Source organism: Pleuronectes platessa, chromosome 16 (assembly GCF_947347685.1).
Source record: "Pleuronectes platessa chromosome 16, fPlePla1.1, whole genome shotgun sequence".
Lineage (NCBI taxonomy): Eukaryota > Metazoa > Chordata > Actinopteri > Pleuronectiformes > Pleuronectidae > Pleuronectes > Pleuronectes platessa.
The window spans coordinates 11197882-11212030 of NC_070641.1; positions in this window are offsets into that span (position 1 = coordinate 11197882).

Sequence of the window (14149 nt, forward strand, 5' to 3'; positions counted from 1 at the left end):
GGAGGGCGCTCTCTCTTCTCCGGGGACTGGGAACCCCTCACCCACCCACTCAGCCTGTGCATTTAGGACCTGGAGCTACTGACTTTGTGTTTGTGTGCGGCCGCGGTCACATGTATGTGTTTGACTGTATTACATATGTAAGTAAGCGTGTTCGTCACCCTGATGAATTTGTGTGTGTGTGTGTGTGTGTGTGTGTGTGTGTGTGTGTGTGTGTGTGTGTGTGTGTGTGTGTGTGTGTGTGTGTGTGTGTGTGTGTGTGTGTGTGTGTGTGTGTGTCTGTGTGTGTGTGTGTGTGTGTGTGTGTGTGTGTGTGTGTGTGTGTGTCCTCATGGTGCTGAGGTCTAGTTAAGCAGTTCTTACGCTTTCCTTTCTTCGTGGACCCCCTCCCCCCTGATTTCTGTGAAATGAGACAATATGATAGGCCGTCCGACATCTCATTTGAAGACTAATTGGGGCATTCGGAGAGTGGGTGCGGGTGTGCGTTGCATTAATGGTTTAATACGTGCTATTTGAGCTGATGAATATCGAGTCACATCTGTGCTGTATGGGCGAGTGAGAACACAGCAAGTGTGTGTGTGTGTACGGCAAATGTTCCATTGAGAATCTGGAGGGAGGAATGTGCACAGCTCAGCTTTTAAAGTCTAACTGTACGAATAGACTGTGTATCACGCTGCAGCATGTTTGCTGACACACGGTGGAATTCTCAGAGACGGGAAAGACACAAAAAAAAATGACGACTGGAGTGTGAAGATGAGATGTGAGGGCGGGAAAAAATCGGAGCCTGTCTTTATGTCTGCCTCCCCTTTCTAACCTGCTCTCACGCAGACGGCCCAAGGTTAAAGGAAGGTTACAAGTTTGATAATAACGTGACGGCTGATTTGAATTCGCGATGCGCTGGGTGTTTTCTCTGGTTAGCGCGTGGGACGTTAATTGAGCTGCCACATGACGGGAGGCGACACTTCATGCCATAAATGTTATCTTCACACACTGACTCTCGTTTCTGGAGGAGCAGCACAAGAGGGGGCTTGACTCCTGTGTCAACATATAGGGAACAAAATGAAAACGAGAGCATGAAAAAGAGAGGGAGAGAAAGAAACCCTTGAAGGGGTAGTGGAAGAGAAGGCCGATCCTTTACATGACCTTGTACACCCACTGGTGCTACCTGGAGCACAAACATTGACATGGCATCCAGAGGATATGGCAATCCGACCCGCGTCAGTCCGCTATCATTCATGGCAGCTCATGGGTTTGATATTTCTAGTCAGCTGACGTGAGCACCCCGTGGACGAGCCACACAAAAAAAGAGAGAGAGAAAGAAAAAGTTTGGGAATAAGGGAGGAAGCGATGGAGTCAGACGCCGATGACCTCATCCCGTAACCTCCTCTGTTAAGCCATCAGTCTTTCTGACCCTTGTAATTAGCACACAAAGCACAGGGATGGAGAGAGCTCGCTTCAATTGGTCCCTGTGAGACTCCGCTCTCAGCCTACAAATAAGATATTGCCGCATAGACAGTATTTTACTGAAAGCAGAGAATAGATTTGTCTCCTGGCAGACACAGCAGATATTTCATCCAGGGTTTGCCTGTAGCTCAGAGCCTTGTTGGTATTAGTGTGCCTTAAAGTTGTTGGGAGCTTACGGTCCACACGGGAATACTTTCACGATATCAATTACTCCAAACACACACAGTCACTCGCGGGGATTTTACACACACGTTCACCACAGGCGATGAGACACACAAGAAAAAACAGGTTAGCGGCATTTAGGAGAATGACATGGCAACTAACTCTTGCATCTCTAATTGGCCAAATCTGTACTAATTCTGTTCTATTATGGTGGAAAATAAGTGATGCTGCAGGGAGGTCTCCCCCTCACCCCGCAGGGAGCAGGCAGCTCCACGCAGAACGGCACACCCGTCTACTCCGGTTCTCCCCCCCCGCCCCCCCATCGGGAGCCCCAGGGGGCAGGGGCCAGTCGGGTGCGGTAATTGAATAACTAACAGCAGATCACAATTTGGCTGACTCAAGCTCATCGGATGGACAGGAATGCTTAGGCAGCGCTGGCTGGCAAACCGCAGCCTGTATGGAAGCTCACTGGAAAAAAAAGCGGGAGCTGATGGGAGAGGATGATGGTGGGTTGTACTTTTATAGCTACAGTACAGAAGTGTAAGAAGAGAGGACATGCAAGAGGCGGTGCCATCTCGCGAGGGAGTGATTTAACACCAATTCCAGCTTCTTCTTATCGCGTATCTTAATGACTTTAATGACTTATATGGAAATTCTGAAAGCAACTTAAAGGCTTTGAGAATCAAAGGCGGCCTTTTGGAGGTCAGAGATTTGTTTTGTTTCTTCCTTCGGAGAGAAGTGAAAGCCTGTGGAGTCCACTTAGTGCAGTGACTGCAGCGCCGCATTCCCCACTCGTTGTCTTTGTTCCCTGCGAATAAGGACAGGAAGTGAGTGGAAGTGTGGAGGAACTAGTTTACTTATTCATCAGGTTTTCAAGTTCTTGCGGACGCAGAGTTTCACAGGGATGATAAATGGCATCTGAAGGCCCAGGTGGACAGGGGAAGGGGAGGAGGTAAATAATGGAACAGCCTGACAAACAAAGGAGGCTCCATGATGCATTGTCTGAATGCGAAACAAAGCCACAGGTGTGTGTGTGTTTGTGTGTGTGTGTGTGTGTGTGTGGGTGTGTGTGTGTGTGTGTGTGTGACTGAGCAGGACTGATCGTTGCTGAAACTTTCCTTGTTTCTCCATCGCCAGCCAAACCCATGCAGGAGCGTTTAGGCGGCTTTTGAAGTGTGAGCCTTGCAGCAGGATCAATGTGAAGCGGCCGTGTGGATGAATTCGGTGCAGATGCAGGGCCGGGACAGAAAATAGAATAAATAAATATATAAAAGAGGGAACGTCCCTACCGAGTGGAAATGTAACTCTAATGCAGCAGGAGGAGGTGGACAGGAAAGCTATTAAGGCTAAGCGAGGGCCTGGGGTCCACTCAAGTTTTACACTCCTACTCAGGGCGGCACTGTATATCGTGATACTCTCTCGCTCGCTCTCTCTCTCTTACACACACACACACACACACGCACACTCATCCTCTCAACCTCCCGTTCCAGCTTCGTTCCGTCTGAACTCTTTCGCGGCGCTGAGCTGAGCAGACTCAAGGAAACGGTTCATTTAAATGTACATAATTTGCTCTCGAAGGCTCACTCTCGGTCTCACTGTTCCCCTGTGGCGCCACAGAGAAGCAGCCCAGGAGAGACAGACACTGAGAGAGAGGGAGAGAGAGAGAGAGAGAAGAGATTTTATCCTGTAAGAATTCAGTGGGCAGAAACACTGGCTGGTAAAAGCTGGGCAGAGTGAGAGCTTCAGGTACACTGGACATTTATCCCCCGGGGGCTTTGATGCCAACACATGTTTTCATCTCTTCTCGCCACCAAATTCACTTTCACTTGCACTTACAAAAGCGTAAAATAAAATTTTATATATGATATTATATTTTAACATTTAATCCAGGCAGGTTTTACTTGTTTTATTTATCTTTATTTTGACAAATTGGCAAATACACTAAAGTTGACTAATCAAATATTTTGATTATTTTCACGATTACCTCCGCCAAGGATGTTATGTTTCCATCCCCGTCTGTTTGTTTGTTGATTTGTTTCTTTTCTTGTTTCTTGTTTTTGTTATGGCAGGATTGTGCCAAACCTACTGTACAAATTACCATGAAACTTAGTGGAATTTTTTCATTCAGTCTTTTCTTTATTAGTAATAATAATTCATGGATCTTGATGAAAATGATCAGGCGTTTTTCGAGGGCAGATTTAGCTGTGGTGCAAATCCAAATAAAAATCTGAATCTAGTGAGTTTTAGTGTGGTTTCATATGGAGATTTTAGCCTCTAAAATACGAAGATTTCCTGCTTATTACCTTTCAGATTTCCTTCAATTTTAATATTATTTGGATATTGGATAATGAAAGAAAACATGACCTGAAAGATCATTATTTGGAGCCAAGTAAGGTGAGCACACTGACACACACACACGTACAAATTAAAGAAAGAAACAAACCAGTAGGTGAAACAGATCACAGGGTAAGAGACAGATAGCTCAGGGTGAAGACAGCAACGGGGGGGAAGAGAGTGAAAAGCGGTTTGGCCTTTGTCAAAGTCAACACTTGACCTTTTGAGGATCAGAATGGGATCGCGCTGGCCGTGTTGCACAAGCTAGTGCGATGTCAGAGTGTACGAGATGCACGGCGTGTTGGAGTTACCGCCGGACGTCAGGGTGTCACTCATCTGTTCGCTTGTCTCCGTGTGTGAGGGTTTTCAGAACCTCTGGATTTATTCCGCCTCAGTCTTCACGCCAACACTGACCCGAACGTTTGTCTGTTCTCCAAGAACAAAGTAAACAAAGCAAACAAATCCTCTTAATTGATTCCATTATGAGTCAACTCATATCATATAATGAGTAAACAAGTGGAGACGTCTGCTGAATGAGAGTCGTGCTTTTTGTTATGGAGCCAGAACAGTCTCAAAAGGATTAAATGCACACAGAAATGAATACGTGCGCAAAAAAGATCCACAAATACATTTTCAATGCACACACAAATATGTTTCATTCCATATATAAGTAAAAAAAATTCACATGTAAAATATAAGATTCATAAACATATTTCCGATGCACACACAAATAGAAAAAAAATTCACAAATATATGCATGTAAAAGTATTTGCAATCTTCATCAAATACATATTTGGAGCTTGTTACATTCATATATAAACTGTTGGACCTGCATTTACAAAGTGCTTTTAATTTGTAAACCTCGCTGCATTTGTGTGTGAGACTTTTGAGACTTTTGAGACTTTTGAGACTCCCCTGACGTGTCTCTGTTTCACGAATGCGTTTTTTCTAAGAGGGGATCGTCTGTAGCCAATCAGATGTCTCACTCCTGTACAGCCAATCACATGTGAATTTTTTTAACTTATATATGGAATGAAACATATTTGTGTGTGCATTGAAAATGTATTTGTGGATCTTTTTTGCGCATGTATTCATTTCTGTGTGCATTTAATCCTTTTGAGACTGTTCTGGCTCCATATTTTGTACATGTTGTCAACCTGACTCTCAGTCTCTGTGATGAGAGCAAGGACCGACATGTGCATCAAAACAAGCAGAAATGTGTTTGTGATAAATTTCCGAAAATATATAAAGGCCAAATGAAGTGATCGGTGCCTTACGACTTAAGACCCAAGGACCTGAGGGAAGAAATACATGCGGTGATATATGAAAAGGTCCAAGAGTGAATGTTGCTGGTACACTGCTCACAAGTTTGCAAGGTGCAGCTGAAATAAATGCTGTGTGCTGTCCGAATTCAGTTTGCTCTCCCATGAGCAATATATATAGATATAGAAGACATATAGATAGAGAGATATCTATCTATTTATTTATAGTCCTCCCAGCCTGTTCATCCAAGTGAGAAAATGTTTTTTCTTTTTTTCAAACACTCACTAGTGTTAGTTTTCAATTGCTATCTATATAAGCAAATTAACACTGCTTAATTTCTCATGTATTTCCCTGTGGTGGTGAGTGAGGAGAGCTTCCCTGCTACATGCTATAGCTGTGATAAAGTGTAAATGTGCTGTCTGTGCAATTTCATTACCTCCTGATGCAGCTTCACTTTTGATCCTTTTCTATTGGAAAGTTTACCGAAAACCTTTTGATCAGTTTTTAATATGTCAACGAAGAAATAAAGATGTTGGACATGTATCATTGAAGTAACGCAATTTGCATTAGAAACCGTTCAGGATGCCATAAGTGCCCCGTTTTTATTTATTGATTTGTTTAGATGATGGTGACACAGCACATTAAATAACATTAGTATACAATACAGTGTAGAAATATGCCAGAGTTAGAATGCTATTTTTCCATCTTGTGTCCCCGGGCAGGTGAGAAATAACATTTACAACAAACATTTAAAAGTTAATGAGGAGTCTAATGTGACATTAAAATACTTCAATTCATTGACAATGTCAAGCTCGTCCCCGCAGAGGAACACTTTACAACATGTGACCTTAGTTTTTTGTCTGAGGATTGGTTTTCTTTGCTCGTTGTCATTGAAACATTGACTGCATCCCTTAAAAGAAGAATGTTTTCATTTCTACTGTGAAATTTACTGCTTTTACGGCTTTTGAATTTTGTGGCTATTTACTTTGTTACTTTATTTACTCTGCAGAGCACAGCTTGTCTCCAAAATTCCAAATTCTCTCAGGACTTACAGGTGTCTGAGCAGTTATAGAGAGACTCACAGATCCGGAATCAGTTGGATAATCACTTTATCTTTGTGGAAACAGAGAGGACATTTACCTGACGTGACTGCACGATACACCAATCAGCCACAACATTAAAACTGGCTGTGAATGTTGTCGCAATTCTGGCAGAGAATATTTAAATATCAATAAATAGATAATCACCGGTGATATTATGTAGTGATCAGTGGATATACAGTACAGTATTGTAAAAGCTTCCCAGCTAATTAATAGGGATTACTCTGTTTGAAACTTTAGGGCCCCTCCTCTGAGAAAACTGCATCTACTATTGCAGCAGTGGAGGTAAAAGCTTATCCCGACATATACAGTATATGCATGCAGCAGTTGAGCGGTTTCAGAACCAGTCTATCACTGGACAAACACATAAAATCCCTTGCTTAGACGCAGCTAACTACTGAGCTAATTTGATGCTCACGTTAAATAAAAATGAAAATGCTTAAGACGCTCTTTGTTAATGTATCTCACTGTCGTCGTCCCCCCCCCCCCCCCCCCCCCCCCCCAGTTTTAATTAAAGCTGCAACAAATTCAGTCATTTTGAGTCTCGCGCTTGTTGCCCCTGAGTCGGACCCGCTCTCAACACCTGACACCTCGTCTCCCTCGACGGCAGCTGTCTCCAGCCCGAGGTAACTTGTAAGACCCAGCGCAGCCACTGTAGAAGCAGATGGCTGGCACCGGCCATCTGCAGTTACACAAGCAACTCTGCTGTTCACCCGGCTATTTACACAAACTGTTCTTTGTCATCACTGCTTTTGCCACGAAATCCCTGTAATTTCACTAGTTAACCCTCTTTGATATTTGATAATCACTACATGGCCCCAGATTTTCTTGAATACCATGCCGACAATTACATTTTAAGTTGATATAAATGATATTAACATGCATCCAATGCATACATTTTGGTAACATGATAAGATAAATACTGTGTATTTCAAATAAGCATCCTCCCTACAACTTAAAACTCGGCTGCAAATGGATTCCCTAAACTGAGGCTTCCATAACGTTAGAACATTTGAAAATTGCAAGGTTATAGCCAACAATAGTAATTTATCACATTTCCATAATAATTAGCCAAGTGCGAGCCTTATGCCCGCCCACAGGAACAAAGGCAGCAGCTGCATCACAAAAGCCAGAGAGCACCAGAAAAACACTGACTTTAAAGTTCTGGCGTTTGTCATGGAGAAACAACAAAGGTTGTTATGGTCACACTTTTGAAATGTCATCGTGTTGCATTGTTATTTACTATAGATTCTCTTTATTTAAAGCTGAATGAAGAAACCTTCATTCCACCTCTGCATGATCACTTGAAGGTGATATGTTCATAAATTGTCTAAATATGTTTTTTTCAACAAGTTGTATTAAATTAATTCGTTAATTAAACACATGCAGCGCCTCTGGATAATTTCAGGAGACTACCCGGACTTCAGTGCTTTTTAAAAGCTGCTTATGTTGGCAGAATTGTTATTAGTCTAAAACGAGTGAGACATTTGTTCACATGAAAATAACGTGTCCATGGCAGAGTTTAGGGATTCCTTTATACCAAAAATAAATCGTTGCAGGCTTCTGACTGATGGACATCTGGTAATTAAGACTGTGCAATATGGTCAAAAGCTCCAAGACAAGAGATGTGTTACCCCCTTGACTTTTCTAATATTTTGGCAGCTACAGACGATTCTTTCTCAGCCCTTAACCTCCACCAAATGGCACTAAAATCTCCAATTTACCATTAAGCATCAGCTTGTTTTGCTTTGAGATTTTGTCTCTTTTATAATCTCAAGGTTTATCATTCTCAGGTGATTATTTTGAGTCTGTTGGCGAGGATTTCGATTTTGGGGCAAGATGCCTTCTGGTTTCCATTTCAAGTTGAGACAGGTAAACAGAGGCAGATTAACTTTGATTACAGGCTTTTAGATTCATCTGCATTCATCTGCACATAGAATAGCCCTAACCCAAACCCCAAAACTAATAATGTCTGTGTTCTGCATCGAGAACTGTTCGACTTGGACTGTAGTGTACATATTGTTATACATGTAAATTAGATTAGATTCATTCATTTATTTAATATTCCCCACTTCTTCACGCTGTATACTGCTGCTTAATTTGACTTTGATTTGACTATGTTATATGCTTTACATATATTCATATTATTTAATTTAATATTCCCCCATCCTTCGCCCCGACTATGTTATATGTTACGATGTTATGTTATATGTTATGTTACATTGTATGTTATTTTTCTATTTTGTAAAGTCGTCTACTGCGTAGATGTTGCCTGCCATGTCACAAGAATTTCACTGCTCCGATGACGCTGTCATTGGTGCATGTGACAATAAACTTTGATTTGATTTGATTTGATAGATATAACATATAAGACACATCTTTCAATATAAGGGAATCTAACACACACCCATTATGGTAAAGCAATCTCAAGCCCTACTATAGAGTCCCGATATATAAAAAGAAACAAATATTTATAGTTAGTGTATTAATGCATTGTATTATACAGTTGAGCCTTTATTTCTGGTCATTAAGCGTATGAGATACAGATCTTCCCATCAAACCAGATTGTACCAATTGACACCACTTCCAACACTGCGCCTTTGAATCACCTTGGTTGGACGAAACAAGTCGTATTGAAAAGGTTCTGCATGTAGCTGTGGCCTTAGGGTGGGCGTACTGGTGGGCGTACTGGTGACTGATCAACAGGAACAACCACAGAGACCCCCAAACGTTCCCTGAAATAGCTTTCACCTCCTTCCATCTGCCCACTCCCCTTAGGTAGCTTCCTACACCCCTCACCAACCCTGTGTTCCTGGGAAATAAACTATGTTTTTATAAACTTACCTCAGTGTCTCTAACTGGTTTTTCTCCCCATGAACGCTCAGTGTCACTGGCAGTCTAATTGAGACACGTAGGAGTGTTATTGTCTGTGCTATTTCTGCTTTTAATATGTTGATATGCAGAGTTCCCATCTCTCTATAGCACACGCCCGCGTAGAGTCAGTCTAGAAACCACAGGCTCAATTAGCTCTAGCAAATGATCTGGCCTTTGGCGGAAACGCTCCAGTCCTTGCCAAACTTTGCCAGCTGTCATGGCAACGGGTGACACGCTGACATTTTCAGTCGGGCGTGTTTATCACCTCACGCCCTCCCTGCAATGTACACCTCTGACATTTTGGAAGGGGCGGAGCTGGGGCTGTGTACAGAAGCGTCTGTTTGCATGTTGGTGTGTTTGTGTGTGTGTGTGTGTGTGTGTGTGTGTGTGTTCACAAACAGTTTCCTATACTCTTGTATGCTCATGTGTATGCATTTATAGGTAGATCAATGTTGGCATGTGTTTGTCCCCCTCAGGAGTCGCTCTCCCGTTAAAGCTGTTGCATCTCATCACTGTGCATCTTTATGCCAAGTGTTGATTCCTACCCCCCCCCCCCCCAAAAAAAAAAACATGCTGTGGTACCCTGTAAGTTATCCATTATAAAACCATTATGAATAACTCAGCCGTGTATGATTAATCTTTTCTCATATTGAATGCATGAGTGAAAAAATAAAAAAGAATCTGCCGTAATAATATGTGTTTGTATTCAGATGCATGTACACAGACCTTGCGCTTAAGTTTCCCCGCTCGATAATTGAAAAGTGAATAGAACAGTGAAGTTGTGGGCTCGTGGCTCATGGCCTAATTTGGCAGATGGCTCACTGAATCTCTCCGTGGAACCATTCCCTTAAGTGTGTGCGCGTGCATGTGTGTTTGTGTGTGTGTCGACTTCTGCTCGTGCAACTCCGGAGAGACAAAGCCTCCTCAAAGCGTCCTCCTCACGATTCAAGTTTACATCAGGAGCAGCACTGGAAGGTGGAAGCCTGATCGTAGTTTGCGGTTTGGGTTTTAGTTTATTCCCCGGCTTCTCTCGAGCCCCCGTGGTCTCCTTCACCTTGCTGGACCTCATTACCTCCTCTGTTTACGTGAAACCTCATCTTATTCCCAGACAATCACCAGGTTAATGTGTTCAGTTTAGAAAGTGTCATCCTGAACATTTGCAGTTGAATGTGTGTTCAGTGTCGGTGGATCAGCAAAAGCCTTGTTGTCGGATTAATCGCAGTTAGCAACAATTTGATCTTCCTCATTTGTTCACTTGTGCTCGTTTATTTCAATCCCGACAAGAACATTTTCATCCCATTTCTCACTCCTTGAAAAGGTTGTTTGAGGGTTAAGATGAGGACATATTCCTGAGATCTGGTGGAATTAACTTCTACTCAACAAGCCAGTGCTTGTACCACTTTATTTGGCGATAAACCTGAAATAGTGGAAATGTCTCTCTGAAACTCTCGTACTGCAGATCAGCATTTTAAGAAGCAGTATGTTGTTTGTCTGTTAGGCATGATGAAAATAACGACGATAATTAATCTTTTTATTTTGATTTATTTTATTTCTGAAAAAGCATTCAATCCACATTCCTCATTTAACAAAAAGCTAAAAAAAATAGTTTTGGTGCTTTATGGAAGAAAATAAAAGCTTTCCTCAATACGTATATTCCAAACATTATTTTCAAATTTTCGATGGTTATTTGCCAGTAAAATGCTCTGGACCAGTGACCTCTCAATGTCCTCACAGGAATGCTGTTGAAGTAAAAAAAGAGAAAAAGGAGAGAGAGGCAGTGAGGGAATTCTGCGTCGTCTGAACATATGGCAGAAGAAAAGAATAATGGAATCGTCGCTCTAAACCCCCAAACCCCCATAAACTGGCATGTTTCCAGAGGTCTTCTTCATGTTTCTAAATATCATTACACAACCATTCATTGCTATGGCACATGCCAAAGGGAGGTGTGAGATACATGTATGTCTCCATGTTAACAATCCAAGCACATGGTCTAAAGCACTTGCATTCAGAACGAGTGTCCAAACTTGTCTAGCGAGTTTAATGGTGGGAAAGGAAGTTGCTGCACCAGATGTTTGGTTCAAATTATTTATCCTTGGTGCTCTTTGAGTGTAGCATGCAATAAACCAATAAAAGTGCCATCTTCCATTTCCCTCCAGCTGCACTTGCACCTTGGTAGATTTCTATTTTAATGGAAGCAAGAATGCTTAACTGCAGAGGAAAGACACACAAGCAGATAATTTGTGTGTGTCACAACTGGAAGGTACGCACAATATCCACCTGCCTAAGTACTTTAGCTGCATATTACTCTAATGATGATTCACCATAAATAAAGTGCACTGATTTTAGATCCATCAATGCACCTGATCACTCTCATTTCAAGTGTATTAATGATTAAACATGCTGGACAGGAGAACGACAGTTTGATCCCACTTGGTGCAACTTTGCCCTCCAGCAAAGATCTGTCTGTGTGTTTGGGTTGTGTGGACTTGGGTCAAAACCATAATATAAGGATCGGAATTGCGAGGGTCCTAAAAAAAACAAATTTTGAAGGTCAGACAGGAACTTTAGAGAATGGTCACACAATCGGTTCTGGACTTTTTCCAGACCTTTGGTATTAGAAGAACGCAGCAGGGGATTCTCTGGTCAGACGCGTTAACGGCAACAAGGGGAATCTCCGTAGCGTTCAGGTGAGGGGTGGTGCTGCAACGTAACGTATACATTCTGCTGTGGAGATCACAGTTGTTTCTTTACAGCAAATCAACACCAGCATTGGCCCTTTGGCTCTCTTGACATCTTTTGGCACCACTTTTTCATCTTGAGGTGAGAAGTTTTTCTTCTTTTTGCCGAACTTTTTCAAGGGGGCTGGCAGGGGAAACTTGGGAAAAAAGTCCTGAGCCTCTCACTCAGTCATTTGCATTCGTCTGGATAATGTCAGGAGATTACCTGCAGCTCGATGCATGTCCGAAAACCGCTTTGTTTTTATGGTTATAGATGGAATTAGGTTTGGGTTGTGATTAGACATTTAGTTTGGATAGTAAAAGCTGGGCTAAGGAGCTTTAAACACATAATAATGCCTGTTTTCACCCGAAGAGAAAGACTAACTGACGTGTGTTTTACGCTTGTGCACCTGTGCAGAAAGCTGCTACGTTTTTACTCCAGCCTGAATTCTGTTTTTTCCCAGCAAATTTATTAATTACTCTAATTTCCCTAAATGTTGTGCAACAGCTCACTTTTCCGGTGTGAATGTGCTCATCATGGCTCCCACAGATTGTCTCATCCTCTCATGTGCGTCTTTATTTAGACAGTCGTCTGCGTTGAGAGGCGGGTTGTGTGTGAGCACCTCGCAGCAAGTGCTCCACACAGACATGTGTCTGTATGTGTTAATCATGGATGCCTATTTCTCTCCCGCTCTAGCCTCCTCCAGACCTCCCATGGCTCTTTCTCTCTCTCTCGCTCTCTCTCGCTGTGTCTCCCCCGCCTCAAGCGAGTGCAGCACAGGTGACACAAGGCAACACGACTGGGATACCAGACATCCATCAGACTGCGAGAGGTAGCAGGAGAGAGAAAGTATTACTCAGTGCGAGCAGGCTGCTCAAAGTTATGCAAGAATCTGGTGGCTTTTAGAAGTTTGGCGTGATTACGTGTTTTCTTGGTTGCACTGTCTCCCTCAGACATCTTGTGGAGGTTTTTCTCTGTGTTGTTCACAACGTCTTGATTTGCCAGCTAAGGTGGCCACCTCTCTCACTGTTCAATATCTTTCTTATCTGCATGCTAATGTCTGAAACAAACCGCGTGATGGCCTATCCAGCTCGAGTGGGAGTAATGTGGAGGGTAATGTCTCCTCTTTGACATCTGCCCTCCGCGATTCTGAGCTTATCCACCTCGCCGCTGTTCCTCGCTGCAGGGCGTTGCAGCTCCGTCTGATGTCCGCTCACGCAACGCACCACTGTTCTCCGAACACACGGGCAAGCACACTCGCACAGATCCAAGATTCGCTGCAATTAGAGTCATGTGGTGTGAGCCCACTGCCTCCCACGATTCGAACCAATAAGGTCATTTTTTGCAGATGAAGAAAACAAACACTTCCATTTCTGCAAGTTTCAAATCTGCTCCACAATCCTTGACAACTTCATGCGTTTTATAGCGTTGTATTCAGCGTGCTGGTCTCTTTCCATAGCAGCTGTTTCTGCAGAATCTTTGCCTTTTGTTTTCCCATCTTTATAAGACATGTAAATGTCATGGATGTTGTTTTAGATGAGGGCTTATATCTGTGTTGTTTTATTAAAGAGCAAGTAGCAACAGAACTTAATGCACTGTATAAAAAGTAAACCATATATTTACATATTTGTTGCCCTCATTCTGCACAAACGTTTACACATTTGGTCGCTGTTTGCCTACAAGGATGTTCTTTTTTTTGTCTCTGGTACATAATTGAGTTCCACTAATGTAGCAAGTTCTGCCTCGTGGCAAAGAAACAGTTTGATCTTTGTTTAAAGTGTGTCAGCTTTTTAGCCCTATTAGTAGTTTGTTCTTCTTTGGGGTTTGTGTAAAGCACAAGGGAGACGGCACTTTAAAAGGTCACTAATGCACTGAGCCTGCCTGCTGAAGGGGAAAAAGGCATGTTGGATGTTTGTTTGTTCTTTTTTATCTCTCTTCATAGTGAGTTCTCTGGAGATGTGGCTCAACAACATGTGAGGAAACCATGTTTTTTTCACTGTGGAGGAGGAGGAGGGGGGTTGGAGAAAGTGAGAAAACATTTATTGCATCGCATCCTGCACCGCTCCTGCATTCAAGTGCCGACACGGGCCGTGCTCAGACATTTCAAAATTAAAAGGAGATAGCAGGACGTGGCGAGCTGAAGTCCGAGACATGAATGAGGGTCAGAGGTGTCTGGAGTTCTGTGAGTCAACTGATGTAGCCAGGAATACGGTGCAGCGGTTTCAAACGAGCGTATA